The sequence below is a fragment of the Thalassophryne amazonica genome, chromosome 20 (assembly GCF_902500255.1).
Source record: "Thalassophryne amazonica chromosome 20, fThaAma1.1, whole genome shotgun sequence".
In the NCBI taxonomy this organism is placed as follows: Eukaryota; Metazoa; Chordata; class Actinopteri; order Batrachoidiformes; family Batrachoididae; genus Thalassophryne; species Thalassophryne amazonica.
In genome coordinates this window covers 4684007-4701685 of record NC_047122.1, presented here as the reverse complement: position 1 = coordinate 4701685, position 17679 = coordinate 4684007, and the positions used below count along the sequence as shown (strand labels likewise).

At 41.4% G+C, this 17679-nt stretch overlaps 1 pseudogene; it reads left to right on the top strand.

The window, feature by feature from the left end:
• Positions 1–1517: 1517 nt before the first annotated feature.
• On the top strand, positions 1518–10951 carry LOC117502342 (annotated as a pseudogene).
• Positions 10952–17679: the final 6728 nt, after the last annotated feature.

Sequence of the window (17679 nt, the reverse complement as noted above, 5' to 3'; positions counted from 1 at the left end):
TGAAAAACAACACTTTAATCATTCATTTCACTCATTTGTAACATACATTTTCTAATCAACTCTTTCTGTTATTACATTAATAGTTCATTTAATCATACTTGTTATGTTTGAATCATTCTTAGATATTACTTTTAACACATTAATACTTCATTAGATCATACTTTGTTATTTTAAAATCATCTTAGATATATTCCATCGTCTTCACCACTGAGTTCATCCCGTGGGCCTCTCCATCTGCAATGGAAAAGTCCGGTATGACCTCAGTCACTCCAGGAAAGTACCAAACACTGTTCGGTTTATTCCAACAATGTGTGTATTAATCCAATGGCACGTATTATATTCCAAGATGAAAACAAGCTGAAAGCAAGCTTAAAGTCATCTTTCTTGACAAGAGAAATATAGACAGAATCTTGAACATAAGAGAAGGCTTAAGACCCTTAGTGTAAAGAAATATAGAGAGGATCCTGCACATAAGATAAGGGTTAAGACCCTTAGTGTAAAGAAATACAGAGAGAATCCTGCACATAAGATAAGGGTTAAGACCCTTAGTGTAGAGAAATATAGAGAGAATCTTGAACATAAGAGAAGGGTTAAGACCCTTAGTGTACAGAAATACAGAGAAAATCCTGCACATAAGATAAGGGTTAAGACACTTAGTGTAGAGAAATATAGAGAGAACCTTGAACATAAGAGAAGGGTTAAGACCCTTAGTGTAAAGAAATACAGAGAGAATCCTGCACATAAGATAAGGGTTAAGACCCTTAGTGTAGAGAAATATAGAGAGAATCTTGAACATAAGAGAAGGGTTAAGACCCTTAGTGTACAGAAATATAGAGAGAATCTTGAACATAAGAGAAGGGGTAAGACCCTTAGTGTAAAGAAATACAGAGAGAATCCTGCACATAAGATAAGGGTTAAGACCCTTAGTGTAGAGAAATATAGAGAGAATCTTGAACATAAGAGAAGGGTTAAGACCCTTAGTGTACAGAAATATAGAGAGAATCTTGAACATAAGAGAAGGGTTAAGACCCTTAGTGTAAAGAAATACAGAGAGAATCCTGCACATAAGATAAGGGTTAAGACCCTTAGTGTAGAGAAATATAGAGAGAATCTTGAACATAAGAGAAGGGTTAAGACCCTTAGTGTAGAGAAATATAGAGAGAATCTTGAACATAAGAGAAGGGTTAAGACCCTTAGTGTACAGAAATATAGAGAGGATCCTGAACATAAGATAAGGGTTAAGACCCTTAGTGTACAGAAATATAGAGAGAATCTTGAACATAAGAGAAGGGTTAAGACCCTTAGTGTACAGAAATATAGAGAGAATCTTGAACATAAGAGAAGGGGTAAGACCCTTAGTGTACAGAAATATAGAGAGAATCTTGAACATAAGATAAGGGTTAAGACCCTTAGTGTAAAGAAATATAGAGAGGATCCTGAACATAAGATAAGGCTTAAGACCCTTAGTGTACAGAAATATAGAGAGGATCCTGAACATAAGATAAGGCTTAAGACCCTTAGTGTAGAGAAATATAGAGAGAATCTTGAACATAAGATAAGGGTTAAGACCCTTAGTGTAAAGAAATACAGAGAGAATCCTGCACATAAGATAAGGGTTAAGACCCTTAGTGTAGAGAAATATAGAGAGAATCTTGAACATAAGATAAGGGTTAAGACCCTTAGTGTACAGAAATACAGAGAGAATCTTGAACATAAGATAAGGGTTAAGACCCTTAGTGCAGCGAAATATCAACTTAATGTATTGCATAAGAGAGAAATGATTGAACGAAGTAAAAGTAAATATCGCTTAAATACATTTCATAGAGATAGTGTAAAGGCTGCAAGCATCAGGAAACGGGTTGTTAAGAAAGAGCAGACAGGACAGTTTGAGTTTGTTGTGCAGCAGTTTTTAGAGAAAGTGAAGGATGGCCCAGAGTTTGTCTGTTGTGTGTGCCATCGATTGTTGTTTAGGTACCAGGTTCTGAATTGTAAGTGGGAGGACTATAGGAAGACTGAGACAGTAGCCTCAATAGCATCAAAGTGCATAACAGAGGACTACTTGCATCAGTGTACTAAGGACTGCGATGTGACTTGTCAGTGGTTAGATACAGCTCGAGGAAAGCTGTGGATTTGTTACAGTTGCCATTACAAGCTCAACAGGGGTGAGATGCCACCTGAGTGATGGCTGAACAATCTCACAGTTGAACCTGTTGTGCCAGAATTGGCATGTTTGAATAGTTTAGAGCAACACTTAATTGCGTTGCACATTCCATTTATGAAGATGTTAGCTCTGCCCAAAGGGGGGCAAAATGGAGTCCATGGTCCAGTGACCTGTGTCCCTGCTAACATTGTACAGACAAGTAACTTGTTGCCTCGTTCCAGTATGGAGGGGTCTTTGTTGGCAGTGAAACTGAAGCGCAAGTTGACCTATAAAGGTCATTATGAGTATGACCTTTTAGTTCCCCTCTGGCAGATCCCGAGCAGCCGGGAAAGCAGGCCGACTGGGTGACCGTGAGGAGGAAGCGTAGTTCTAAACAGAAGCCCCGTGTACACCGCCAACCCGTTCACATTTCTAACCGTTTTTCCCCACTCGACGACACACCCGCCGAGGATCAAACTCTGGTTACTGGCGACTCTGTTTTGAGAAATGTGAAGTTAGCGACACCAGCAACCATAGTCAATTGTCTTCCGGGGGCCAGAGCAGGCGACATTGAAGGAAATTTGAAACTGCTGGCTAAGGCTAAGCGTAAATTTGGTAAGATTGTAATTCACGTCGGCAGTAATGACACCCGGTTACGCCAATCGGAGGTCACTAAAATTAACATTAAATCGGTGTGTAACTTTGCAAAAACAATGTCGGACTCTGTAGTTTTCTCTGGGCCCCTCCCCAATCGGACCGGGAGTGACATGTTTAGCCGCATGTTCTCCTTGAATTGCTGGCTGTCTGAGTGGTGTCCAAAAAATGAGGTGGGCTTCATAGATAATTGGCAGAGCTTCTGGGGAAAACCTGGTCTTGTTAGGAGAGACAGCATCCATCCCACTTTGGATGGAGCAGCTCTCATTTCTAGAAATCTGGCCAATTTTCTTAAATCCTCCAAACCGTGACTATCCAGGGTTGGGACCAGGAAGCAGAGTTGTAGTCTTACACACCTCTCTGCAGCTTCTCTCCCCCTGCCATCCCCTCATTACCCCATCCCCGTAGAGACGGTGCCTGCTCCCAGACTACCAATAACCAGCAAAAATCTATTTAAGCATAAAAATTCAAAAAGAAAAAATAATATAGCACCTTCAACTGCACCACAGACTAAAACAGTTAAATGTGGTCAATTAAACATTAGGTCTCTCTCTTCTAAGTCCCTGTTGGTTAATGATATAATAATTGATCAACATATTGATTTATTCTGCCTTACAGAAACCTGGTTACAGCAGGATGTGTTGTGTGGGCTGCTGAAGAGGAGGTACTGCTGGCCCACCACCACCAGAGGGCACCCTGCCTGGAGTGCGGGCTCCAGGCACCAGAGGGCGCTGCCGCCTCACAGGAGCAGCCGGGGTGACAGCTGACACTCATCACCTGTGACAGCTGTCACCACTCATCTGATCTGCATCGGTATATCAGCAAGACGTCATCTCCACCTCTTTGCCGAGATATCGTTCTACCTGAAAGGTAATATCCTCAGCCTGACTGCTTGATAGAAAGCCTTTTTGTTGTGATTTTTGTGAGTGATAACAGACTTTTTCTCCAACGAGAGGTGGAGGTAGCTTCCCTGCCGTGCAGATTGCTGGGTGCAGACGCACCCACGTTTGTGTTTTTGTTCCTCGCCAGCAGTACCAGGTCCGACACGCGGAGGCAGTGGCCACCTGGGAGTTCGGGACTTGGCGGCTCCAGTATTCCCGGGGTCTGGTGGCGGAGGAAATCGTGTGGTTCCGGTTCTGCTTTGGACAGGCGTCTCCTATCTTCGAGCCTGCCCACACGACACCTTGTAATTTGACCTTTGATCTATTGTGGAATCTGTTGTGTTTGTTGTGCACGTTCGCAACAGTAAAGTGTTGTTATTTGACCTATTCTATTGTCCGTTCATTTGCGCCCCCTGTTGTGGGTCCGTGTACTTACACTTTCCCAACAGGATGAATATGTTAGTTTAAATGAGTCAACACCCCCGAGTCACACTAACTGTCAGAATGCTCGTAGCACGGGCCGGGGCGGAGGATTAGCAGCAATCTTCCATTCCAGCTTATTAATTAATCAAAAACCCAGACAGAGCTTTAATTCATTCGAAAGCTTGACTCTTAGTCTTGTCCATCCAAATTGGAAGTCCCAAAAACCAGTTTTATTTGTTATTATCTATCGTCCACCTGGTCGTTACTGTGAGTTTCTCTGTGAATTTTCAGACCTTTTGTCTGACTTGGTGCTTAGCTCAGATAAGATAATTATAGTGGGCGATTTTAACATCCACACAGATGCTGAGAATGACAGCCTCAACACTGCATTTAATCTATTATTAGACTCTATTGGCTTTGCTCAAAAAGTAAATGAGTCCACCCACCACTTTAATCATATCTTAGATCTTGTTCTGACTTATGGTATGGAAATAGAAGACTTAACAGTATTCCCTGAAAACTCCCTTCTGTCTGATCATTTCTTAATAACATTTACATTTACTCTGATGGACTACCCAGCAGTGGGGAATAAGTTTCATTACACTAGAAGTCTTTCAGAAAGCGCTGTAACTAGGTTTAAGGATATGATTCCTTCTTTATGTTCTCTAATGCCATATACCAACACAGTGCAGAGTAGCTACCTAAACTCTGTAAGTGAGATAGAGTATCTCGTCAATAGTTTTACATCCTCATTGAACACAACTTTGGATGCTGCAGCTCCTCTGAAAAAGAGAGCTTTAAATCAGAAGTGCCTGACTCCGTGGTATAACTCACAAACTCGTAGCTTAAAGCAGATAACCCGTAAGTTGGAGAGGAAATGGCGTCTCGCTAATTTAGAAGATCTTCACTTAGCCTGGAAAAAGAGTCTGTTGCTCTATAAAAAAGCCCTCCGTAAAGCTAGGACATCTTTCTACTCATCACTAATTGAAGAAAATAAGAACAACCCCAGGTTTCTTTTCAGCACTGTAGCCAGGCTGACAAAGAGTCAGAGCTCTATTGAGCCGAGTATTCCATTAACTTTAACTAGTAATGACTTCATGACTTTCTTTGCTAACAAAATTTTAACTATTAGAGAAAAAATTACTCATAACCATCCCAAAGACGTATCGTTATCTTTGGCTGCTTTCAGTGATGCCGGTATTTGGTTAGACTCTTTCTCTCCGATTGTTCTGTGTTATATGGCTGGGGGGGCCTGGCTGCCGGTTTGTTTCTGTCTTTTGGTTTTCCTCCCAGGTGGCGTGCGTTTGGGACTGAGTGGCTGTGTTGCTGAGGCTGTCAGGACCTCACCCTGATCACCTGCGACTCGTCAGGACTCACAGCTGTGGTGCATCTGGATGGATTGGAACATGTTGGCATTTAAGACTGGAGTGCACAGTGTGTATTTGCCAGAGACTCGACTTTGTGACCAGACGGGTGAGATCGTCGTCTTGGGAGCCATCTCATCAGCAGCGGATGCTGAGAACGTCCAGGTTTGATGCACAGTCTGTGAAAGAGGAGGGGGTGAGGTTTCACACTCGTCAGCACACTTCCTGAGGTACGTTAGATTTTGTGACTAACAGTTATACAGTCAGTAAATGTGGTGTCCCTCACACCTTATTGTATTGAGCTGTTTGTTAGTCATGTATCAGCTTTCACTGCAGTGGAGTTTTGTGAACTGATTGTTCCATGCCTGCAGGTTGGGAAGCTGATCAGTAATCAAGCCAGGAAGTGTTTGCTGTTTGTACACCTTTAAGTGTTCTGTGTGTAGAGTGTGGACTCACATAATGGTTCCTTCTTTCACAGACTCGGTTGTTGCGGCCACCTGGGGGGTGTCGGCGGGGTCCTTGGGTCCGAAACAGCTTCTGGCTCCGGACCGTTAGCGCTGCTGGGAGCGCACCACGCCAGGCCGCACCTTTTGTTATTATATTATCACTGTTATGTATTAAATTCAGTTAGCCTTTGAACCGTGCTCTGCTTATTTCATACTGGGTCCTTCAAACGCTGGTCGGTTCTCCGAGCTGCGTCCGACACATAACAGTTCTGTCTGAGTTATTTTCATTAGTTACTTCATCCAAACCATCAACATGTTTATTAGACCCCATTCCTACCAGGCTGCTCAAGGAAGCCCTACCATTATTTAATGCTTTGATCTTAAATATGATCAATCTATCTTTGTTAGTTGGCTATGTACCACAGGCTTTTAAGGTGGCAGTAATTAAACCATTACTTAAAAAGCCATCACTTGACCCAGCTATCTTAGCTAATTATAGGCCAATCTCCAACCTTCCTTTTCTCTCAAAAATTCTTGAAAGGGTAGTTGTAAAACAGCTAACTGATCATCTGCAGAGGAATGGTCTATTTGAAGAGTTTCAGTCAGGTTTTAGAATTCATCATAGTACAGAAACAGCATTAGTGAAGGTTACAAATGATCTTCTTATGGCCTCGGACAGTGGACTCATCTCTGTGCTTGTTCTGTTAGACCTCAGTGCTGCTTTTGATACTGTTGACCATAAAATTTTATTACAGAGATTAGAGCATGCCATAGGTATTAAAGGCACTGCGCTGCGGTGGTTTGAATCATATTTGTCTAATAGATTACAATTTGTTCATGTAAATGGGGAATCTTCTTCACAGACTAAAGTTAATTATGGAGTTCCACAAGGTTCTGTGCTAGGACCAATTTTATTCACTTTATACATGCTTCCCTTAGGCAGTATTATTAGACGGTATTGCTTAAATTTTCATTGTTACGCAGATGATACCCAGCTTTATCTATCCATGAAGCCAGAGGACACACACCAATTAGCTAAACTGCAGGATTGTCTTACAGACATAAAGACATGGATGACCTCTAATTTCCTGCTTTTAAACTCAGATAAAACTGAAGTTATTGTACTTGGCCCCACAAATCTTAGAAACATGGTGTCTAACCAGATCCTTACTCTGGATGGCATTACCCTGACCTCTAGTAATACTGTGAGAAATCTTGGAGTCATTTTCGATCAGGATATGTCATTCAAAGCGCATATTAAACAAATATGTAGGACTGCTTTTTTGCATTTACGCAATATCTCTAAAATTAGAAAGGTCTTGTCTCAGAGTGATGCTGAAAAACTAATTCATGCATTTATTTCCTCTAGGCTGGACTATTGTAATTCATTATTATCAGGTTGTCCTAAAAGTTCCCTGAAAAGCCTTCAGTTAATTCAAAATGCTGCAGCTAGAGTACTGACGGGGACTAGAAGGAGAGAGCATATCTCACCCATATTGGCCTCTCTTCATTGGCTTCCTGTTAATTCTAGAATAGAATTTAAAATTCTTCTTCTTACTTATAAGGTTTTGAATAATCAGGTCCCATCTTACTGGATTTTCATAAATATTTAAACTCTGCACAGGCCAATATCAAATTAAGTCTAGAATACAGTAAATCAAATATTAACTTTTTGGACTTGAATATTATGAAAGATGACCAAACATGGATCGCAACACAATTTTAAGAGCTGACAGTTTTCACCCATCACACCTCAAAAATAATATCCCATTTGGACAATTTCAAAGACTGAGGAGACTTTGTGACTCTGATGCAGATTTTGAGGTGCAGGCCTCTACCATGATGGGTAGATTCCAACAAAGAGGTTATGATAAACATGCACTGAGACAAACATACAGCAGAGTTAAACAGATAGGAAAACTTTAAAAAAAAAAAAAAGGCTCAGGCGCCACCTATAGGCCAGATTTACTTTTCCACACAATATAGCTCCAGATGCAGAGAGATCACAGACATCATTAAAAGAAATTGGAGCATTATTGACAGTGATGCTCACCTTAAGGACGTGTTTCCAAGTCCTCCAGCATTCTGTTACAGAAATGCTCCCACCCTTAAGGATCGTCTGGTGAGGAGCCAACCACCTGCTACTTCATCCACATGGCTTCAGCTCCCCAAAGGAACATTCCCCTGTGGCAATTGTAATCATTGCCCTAATATTGATAAATCACTATTTTTTAAAGATCGTACAGGAAAGAAGTTTCAATTAAAAAAGTATGCCAACTGCAATACATCTTTTGTGGTATATAAATTGCAGTGTGAATGTGGATGTTTTTATATTGGAAGAACAAAAAGGAGACTCAAAGACAGACTTGCAGAGCATAAATGTGCCATATACAAGAAAGATCCACTTTACCCTATGACCGTCCACTATCATACGGCTGGACACACAAATGTCAATAAATTAAAAGTGATGGTCACTGAGACAATTGAAAAACAATCACGTGGTGGCGATAGACTTTTTCTCCTCTTACAACGTGAAACTTATTGGATTGTACTATTAAAAGCTACTGAACATCCAGGTCTCAACGCTGATATAAACTTTTCTCCATATTTATGATATGTGATTTAGATTGTTCAAGGAGGTGCCCGTCCCAGCTTCGTTGGGGTTTATCACTTGAGCGATTGTATTACATATACTTTACTCAATTGTATTATATTATACATATTATATACTGGGGTTTTTTTTTAGCGTTTTGTCTTTCCATTGTTCATTTTTTTTTTTTAAAAAGCACTTCTCATGTCAATTTCTTTCTATCATTTGAGTGTAGGTGTGCACTCATTTCCTCCTTATTAAAGGAGACCTATGACACCTGTGTAAAATCTGTTTGACATCCTGATGAAGGCCATGCTGGGCCGAAACGCGTTGGTGCAAATTTTAATTATATAGCCATGCCACGATAAAGGCTTTTCATTTAATTTTCACAGAGTGCCTTGGAGGTTTGTTTTTGGTCTTCTTGAGGCTTTCACACTGAGCAGTTCTTTTCATTTTTTCATAATTTGAAGACGAAAACATGAGTTTTTTGAGTATTGTATAGCACCCCCACCTCCAATTGAGCACCTGTGTATTAAGATTTTTTTTTAATATTTTTGATTCACAATTTGTGGACCCACGTAGCACTCCTTTTTCGATTTTAGCCTTTATAAGGATATTGTGCTTAATGAGGCCTGGTTAAATGAGTTTTGTAGGGAAGAGGAAGTCGAAGTTCCTGGGGCATCAGAAACTGTAGACTGTGCTGATGCTGCAGCTGAGGATGAGCTTCTGCATGACAGACAGCAGCATGGCATGTTCCAGGACACATGTCTCATGCCTGTTGATATTGGTCAGGAGGTCCTTGACCAGTGTTTTGATGGTGTTTTGAATGTAGCTCCAGCAGAAGGCAATAATCCTGTGAAGCTGCTTAGTGATACCGCGAATGAAGCAAAGTGTTTCCCCGTGTTGTTTCCTCGGGTGAGAAACACATCACGAGCGTCGGCTGTATCGCTTGACTTTGTCGCAATACTTCAACAACAGGATCCTTCATGCAGATGGCAGGTTTGCATGTAACGTTGAATACATATTTTTTGCGCAGTACATGTCCGAGGTTGAACAGGTCCTGTCGAAGGTTTCAATCGCTTTGCATAAAGGCAAAGGGGGTCAAAGGTCCTACAATGTCTCTGACATCTTAAAAGATGAGGACTCTTTGAAACAGATGCTGGAGTTTGATGACGGTTATCGTTTTCTTAAGCCTATTAGAGGCACTCCAGCTTTTTGACAGGGAGCACAGCGTGCCCTTCTGGCCTGTGTGCGTCAGCTGGGTGTTCCCACGTAGTTTTGTTCTTTCAGTTCAGCAGATATGTGTTGGACGAATCTGCTGTATAGTATTCTGAAGCAGGAGGGCCGAGCAGCCACTGTAGAGGATTTAGAATGGGCTGATAGGTGTGATTGTTGCGTCGCAATGCAGTCACCGCAGCTCGTATGTTTGACTTTCGGTGGCATTGTTTCCTTAGGGAGGTTTTGATGTCGCCGTCTCACCCGATAGGTAAAATTAAGGATTACTTTTACTGGGTTGAGTTTCAGCAGCGAGGTTCTCCCCATGTCCATTGTTTGTTCTGGGTAGAGAATGCCCCGCTGATCGACAAGAACACTGATGAGGAGGTAGTCCAGTTTGTTGATAAGTATGTCACTTGTGAACTACCGTCATCAGATGAGGAGTTGCTTGACATTGTTACCACTGTTCAGTCAGCAACACTCGAAACGACACTCAGACTTGTAAAAACACTGTGTGTTGTTTCAATTTTCCCAGGCCAGCTTCTGCTAGGACCTTTATCAGTCGACCTGAACCTGATGAGGTTTTCGAAGAGTGCTGTTGTGCGGTTGATTCCACAAATGTCCGTGCACCCTGTGAGTGTCTTAAAAAGCGTTTAGAGCATTTAAAAGAAAAGAGAAGGAAGAAGGAACAGGCCAAGAGAATTTTGACTTCCGTTAAGCAGGCTTTGTCGGATGAGGACAGTTATGATAGTATAGAACAGCTGTTTCATCACTTAGGAATAACTCAAGAAGCTTTTGAAGAAGCTTATAATAGCAGTGTTCGGAGCACTCAGGTTGTTTTGAAAAGGCAGGTTAATGAGATGTGGATTAACCAGTACAGTAAGCCTTCGTTAAAGTGCTGGAATGCCAATATGGACATCCAGTTTGTTGTTGATGCATATGCCTGTGTAGTTTACATCATTTCGTACATTTCCAAAGCTGAACGGGAAATGGTGTTATTGTTAGGGAATGCGCAGAAAGAGGCCTCTAAAGAAGGTAATGTTAGTGCTAAAGAGGCTCTCAAGAAACTGGGCAGTGTCTATCTGCACCACAGGGACGTGTCAGCTCAGGAGGTTGTTTACAGGCTTAGTAATATGCATCTGAAAGAGTGCTCCAGGAAAGTCATGTTCATTCCCACAGGGGACAGTACCGTTAGGATGAGTTTGCCTTTAAGTGTGTTAAAACAGAAGGCATCCTGAGCGTCATCCGACCATCTTAGCGCCGAAGACATGTGGATGACGAGCATCGTTGATCGGTACAGGAACAGACCTAATGATAGTGTTTTTGATGATATGTGTCTGGCTGCGTTTGTGTCCGAATATCATGTTCTCTCAAAGAATGAGAAAAGTAAAGGCGCTACTAAGTTAAAAGGCAAGTATGGGTTTGTAGCTAAGAGAACGCGGACACAACCAGCTGTAGTTCGATATGCTCGCTTCTCTGAGACCAAAAGTCCAGAGTTGTTTTATCAGAGCATCTTGCAGTTGTTCCTGCCGCATCGCATAGACGCCCACCTGAAACCTACTAACTGTGTAACCTTTGAAGAGTTTTACAGTTGCAGTTATGTCAGGTTTAGTGATGGGTCCAGGCATTCTGTGAAGTCTGTTGTTGATTCAAACAGACGTCACTTTGAGATTGAAGCCGATGAAATAGATGAAGCTCAGCAGCAGATAGATGATGAGGGTGTGTTAGAGGATGCCTGGTGTGAGCTGTGTCCAGAGGCTGAGCTGGAATGCTTAGAGTGCGTGCAGGAACTCAGGGATCATCTACAGGTAGTGGATGAGCATCAGGATAATATTCCTGATTGATTTGTCTGTTAGCAGGCAACAAGTTTCTCATTTAGAGAAAAGAAATAGTCATGACCCGAAGTGAGGGCTTGACATTAATTAGATCGCTGAATGAGACCCAGTTGTCCATTTTTTACCGGGTCCGTCAGTGGTGTTTGGATCGGGTGGCATGTAAGAAACCAGAGCCACACATAGTGTTCTTGGTCCATTAGATGAAAGGGAAATTATTAAGGTAGTTAATACATGTAAAAGTAAAAAGTCAATGGATCATAGATAATTACTGAAATTGAAAAAACCATTAGCATATAATTTTTAATAAATAATTTCAAACTGGAATTGTTCCAAACAATATGAAAGTGGCAAAAATGATACCTTTATTTAAATCTGGCAGTAAACATCTTTTTACAAATTACAGGCCTGTGTTTCTGTTGTCACAATTTTCTAAGATATTGGAAAAGCTTTACAATAGTGGATTGGATAAATTTATAGAATAGCATAACTTGCTGGATGAAATTCAGTATAGATTTGGAGCAGGTAGGTCCACTGCACTGGCATTGATCGATTCAGTAGAAGAGATCAGTAGTCATGTGGACCAAAGGGAAATAGTAATAGGTTTATTTATTGATCTGAGAAAGGCTTTTGATACAAGTGATCACAACATATTTCAAAAGATGGAACTGTACGATCAGAGGAGTGGGTTATACAACCCCTGGCAAAAATTTTGGAATCACCGGCCTCGGAGGATGTTCATTCAGTTGTTTAATTTTGTAGAAAAAAAAGCAGATCACAGACATGACACAAAACTAAAGTCATTTCAAATGGCAACTTCCTGACACTATAAGAAATCAAGAAAAAAAAATTGTGGCAATCAGTAATGGTTACTTTTTTTAGACCAAGCAGAGGGAAAAAAATATGGACTCACTCAATTCTGAGGAAAAAATTATGGAATCATGAAAAACAAAAGAACGCTCCAACACATCACTAGTATTTTGTTGCACCACCTCTGGCTTTTATAACAGCTTGCAGTCTCTGAGGCATGGACTTAATGAGTGACAAACAGTACTCTTCATCAATCTGGCTCCAACTTTCTCTGATTGCTGTTGCCAGATCAGCTTTGCAGGTTGGAGCCTTGTCATGGACCATTTTCTTCAACTTCCACCAAAGATTTTCAATTGGATTAAGATCTGGACTATTTGCAGGCCATGACATTGACTCTATGTGTCTTTTTGCAAGGAATGTTTTCACAGTTTTTGCTCTATGGCAAGATGCATTATCATCTTGAAAAATGATTTCATCATCCCCAAACATCCTTTCAATTAATGGGATAAGAAAAGTGTCCAAAATATCAACGTAAACTTGTGCATTTATTGATGATGTAATGACAGCCATCTCCCCAGTGCCTTCACCTGACATGCAGCCCCATATCATCAATGACTGTGGAAATTTACATGTTCTCTTCAGGCAGTCATCTTTATAAATCTCATTGGAACGGCACCAAACAAAAGTTCCAGCATCATCACCTTGCCCAATGCAGATTCGAGATTCATCACTGAATATGACTTTCATCCAGTCATCCACAGTCCACGATTGCTTTTCCTTAGCCCATTGTAACCTTGTTTTTTTCTGTTTAGGTGTTAATGATGGCTTTCGTTTAGCTTTTCTGTATGTAAATCCCATTTCCTTTAGGCGGTTTCTTACAGTTCGGTCACAGACGTTGACTCCAGTTTCCTCCCATTCGTTCCTCATTTGTTTTGTTGTGCATTTTCGATTTTTGAGACATATTGCTTTAAGTTTTCTGTCTTGACGCTTTGATGTCTTCCTTGGTCTACCAGTATGTTTGCCAATAACAACCTTCCCGTGTTGTTTGTATTTGGTCCAGAGTTTAGACACAGCTGACTGTGAACAACCAACATCTTTTGCAACATTGTGTGATGATTTACCCTCTTAAGAGTTTGATAATCCTCTCCTTTGTTTCAATTGACATCTCTCGTGTTGGATCCATGATTTATGTCAGTCCACTTGGTGCAACAGCTCTCCAAGGTGTGATCACTCCTTTTTAGATGCAGACTAACGAGCAGATCTGATTTGATGCAGGTGTTAGCTTTGGGGATGAAAATTTACAGGGTGATTCCATAATTTATTCCTCAGAATTGAGTGAGTCCAGATTTTTTTCCCTCTGCTTGGTCTAAAAAAGTAACCGTTACTGACTGCCACAATTATTTTTCCTGATTTCTTATAGTGTTTCTTAAAGCCAGAAAGTTGCCATTTGAAATGACTTTAGTTTTGTGTCATGTCTGTGATCTGCTTTTTTTCTACAAAATTAAACAACTGAATGAACATCCTCCGAGGCCGGTGATTCCATAATTATTGCCAGGGGTTGTATATATATATATATATATATATATATATATATATATATATATATACACACAATAGAATTCTCCTTAATGTGTGTATACATATATATATATATATAATATATATATATATTGACACTTCAACATCACTCACATCATCACTGTGCAGTAGCAGCAAAAACATTTGTTACTGTGCAAATCAAAATCATTTGAAAATACAAGAAGGAACACGTTTTGAGAAAAGTTTTGATCACTACAAATTTGCTAACAGCATCTCTGAGTACAAGATGGAGCATAAGACTGGATACAAAATCCATAGCAAGTTATACAAGTACCTGGTTGGAGATATGAAAGGAGAGGGCGCTTATGGGGAGGTTTTCCAGTGTACTGATATGAGGACTGGAACTCCAGTTGCCATTAAAGTTCAAACTATTGAAAAAGCTGAACTAGAGCTCAGCAGCATGATCAAACTGCAGGCACCCGACCCAGACGAACATCATCTGATTCGACTTCTTGAATGCTTCCCATTTGAAGGAAAGTTCTGCATGGTCTACGAGTTGCTGGGCCAGAGTCTTTTTGACTTTTTGCAAGACAAAACCAAACTCAGCCTTGAGGAAATAATGTTAATATTGGAACAGCTGCTGGTGGCCTTACAGGCCCTGGAGACCATCGGCTCTTCAATCAGTGACATTAAACTGGATAATATTATGCTGGTAAATCACAAAGAACAACCACACAGAATTAAGTTGATTGATTTTGGTTGTGATCTGTTATGAAGTGCCATACTCACACTAAATGAGCTACCAGCAGACCTCCTAAACATCGGAAAATACACAAAGAAGTATTTCACCAAACACGAGGGAGTCTGGAGGATTAAGTCTCCAGAAACATACAGAAATGAATCAGACAGCAAAACTGATGAATTTATCCATTATTTCAACAGGCTAAATGACCTGAAAGATTACTACATACACAATATTAGGTTAGAACATCCAGATTTGGAAGAGTTTTTGGACCTGTTGGAGAAAATGCTGGAGAAAAAGAAAAAAGAAAACCCGTCCTGTGCTGTGGACACACCTGACTTCCCTAAAGCTCCGAGTGTTCATCCCTCCAGCAACAAGTTTGTAGTTCCACAATCATATGATTTTGGAAATTCCCTCACTGAATATGCCAATATAGGAAGAGAAATCATACTTTGGAACAAGATCTATCACTTATTGTTCAGGGTCTTCAGGGGGCTCTTCAAGTTTTTAAAGAAGATCCAAGATTTTTCATTGAATATATTCTGCAGAACCGATGATGGATCTTCAGGTCATGATCAGTCCAGTAACCAATGCTGTGGTCTCAGCTTCCTGGGATTCCAAGATTCTCTTACTGCTGACACAAAGATGGAGTAGAAGACCAACTTCTGAATACAATCTGATGTGTATCAGCACATTCTTACAAGATAATTTATTGATCATATGCAGGTTAACACAGAATCAACAGTGCAATGAAATGCTTGGGATGAGAAGGACTGTTCAAACAAACAGGAAGTGCTAATAGCATGCAATATAAATACAGAAAATATAAGCATATGTAAAAAAAATAATAATTAATATAAATATATAAATAAATATAAATAAATAAATAAATAACTAGGACTGCAAGCAGTAATATACGTAATATATGTTGGAATCATTCTTAGATATTACTTTTAACACATTAATACTTCATTTGATCATACTTTGTCATTTTAGAATCATTCTTAGACATATTCTATCGTCTTCACCACTGAGTTCATTCCATGGGCCTCCCCATTTGTAATGGAAAAGTCCAGTATGACCTCACTTACTCCGGGAAAGTACCAAACACTGTCCAGTTTATTCCAACAACATGTGTATTAATCCCATGGCACGTATTATATTCCAAGATGAAAACAAGCTGAAAGCAAGCTTAAAGTCATCTTTCTTGACACCCCCTCCATGACTTGAAGCTCTGCCGATCTCTTTATACTTCCATAAAAACATCCCCGTCGTCGTCGACAGGGTGAAGGGTGAGCACTTCTTTCTCATCCACCATCGGAGACAGAACAGGAGGAGCTGGAGTTGAACGACACTCATCCAGCACTACGTACTCCTCTCCGCCCATCTGTAGATTGCTGTCACCATCAGAAGGCTGCTCCTCCAGTAGCGATGCTTGTGATGGTAATTCCCATGGAGATGGAGTCGCCTCATATTCCTGAGATGATAATCCGTCAGGGAACGATGGTGCGCATGGTGAAGTGGGGGTGACGGGTGTATAACACGGTGCAACTGGTGTAGATGGTCGTGGTGATGTATCCTTCGGTTGAGGTGAAGCTTCAGCGTGAATATCCTCAGGCTCGGGCTGTTGAAGGTGTTCTTCCAGGAACACCTGCGTGAGGGCCTCCAAACACCAGTTCATATCCTCGGTCTGCACTCCAACCTCCGCAGTGTGCTGTGTAGATGAACGTGGGGCTGGTGGTAATGAAGCACTAATGGCCACGATCCGGCCATCAGCGAGATGAGCTGTGGAGAATCTTATTCCCGTAGGGTACATCCACATTTTGGTAAACACGGGGCAATACGTACACTCAACAAAAATATGAACGCAACACTTTTGGTTTTGCTCCCATTTTGTATGAGATGAACTCAAAGATCTAAAACTTTTTCCACATACACAATATCACCATTTCCCTCAAATATTGTTCACAAACCAGTCTAAATCTGTTATAGTGAGCACTCTCCTTTGCTGAGATAATCCATCCCACCTCACAGGTGTGCCATACCAAGATGCTGATTAGACACCATGATTAGTGCACAGGTGTGCCTTAGACTGTGCACAATAAAAGGCCACTCTGAAAGGTGCAGTTTTGTTTTATTGGGGGGGGATACCAGTCAGTATCTGGTGTGACCACCATTTGCCTCATGCAGTGCAACACATCTCCTTCGCATAGAGTTGATCAGGTTGTCAGTTGTGGCCTGTGGAATGTTGGTCCACTCCTCTTCAATGGCTGTGCAAAGTTGCTGGATATTGGCAGGAACTGGTACACGCTGTCTTATACACCGGTCCAGAGCATCCCAAACATGCTCAATGGGTGACATGTCCGGTGAGTATGCCGGCCATGCAAGAACTGGGACATTTTCAGCTTCCAAGAATTGTGTACAGATCCTTGCAACATGGGGCCGTGCATTATTCTGCTGCAACATGAGGTGATGTTCTTGGATGTATGGCACAATAATGGGCCTCAGGATCTCGTCACGGTATCTCTGTGCATTCAAAATGCCATCAATAAAATGCACCTGTGTTCTTCGTCCATAACAGACGCCTGCCCATACCATAACCCCACCACCACCATGGGCCACTCGATCCACAACACTGACATCAGAAAACCGCTTACCCACATGACGCCACACACGCTGTCTGCCATCTGCCCTGGACAGTGTGAACCGGGATTCATCTGTGAAGAGAACACCTCTCCAACATGCCAAATGCCAGCGAATGTGAGCATTTGCCCACTCAAGTCGGTTACGACGACGAACTGGAGTCAGGTCGAGACCCCGATGAGGACGACGAGCATGCAGATGAGCTTCCCTGAGACGGTTTCTGACAGTTTGTGCAGAAATTCTTTGGTTATGCAAACCGATTGTTTCAGCAGCTGTCCGAGTGCCTGGTCTCAGACGATCTTGGAGGTGAACATGCTGGATGTGGAGGTCCTGGGCTGGTGTGGTTACACGTGGTCTGCGGTTGTGAGGCTGGTTGGATGTACTGCCAAATTCTCTGAAA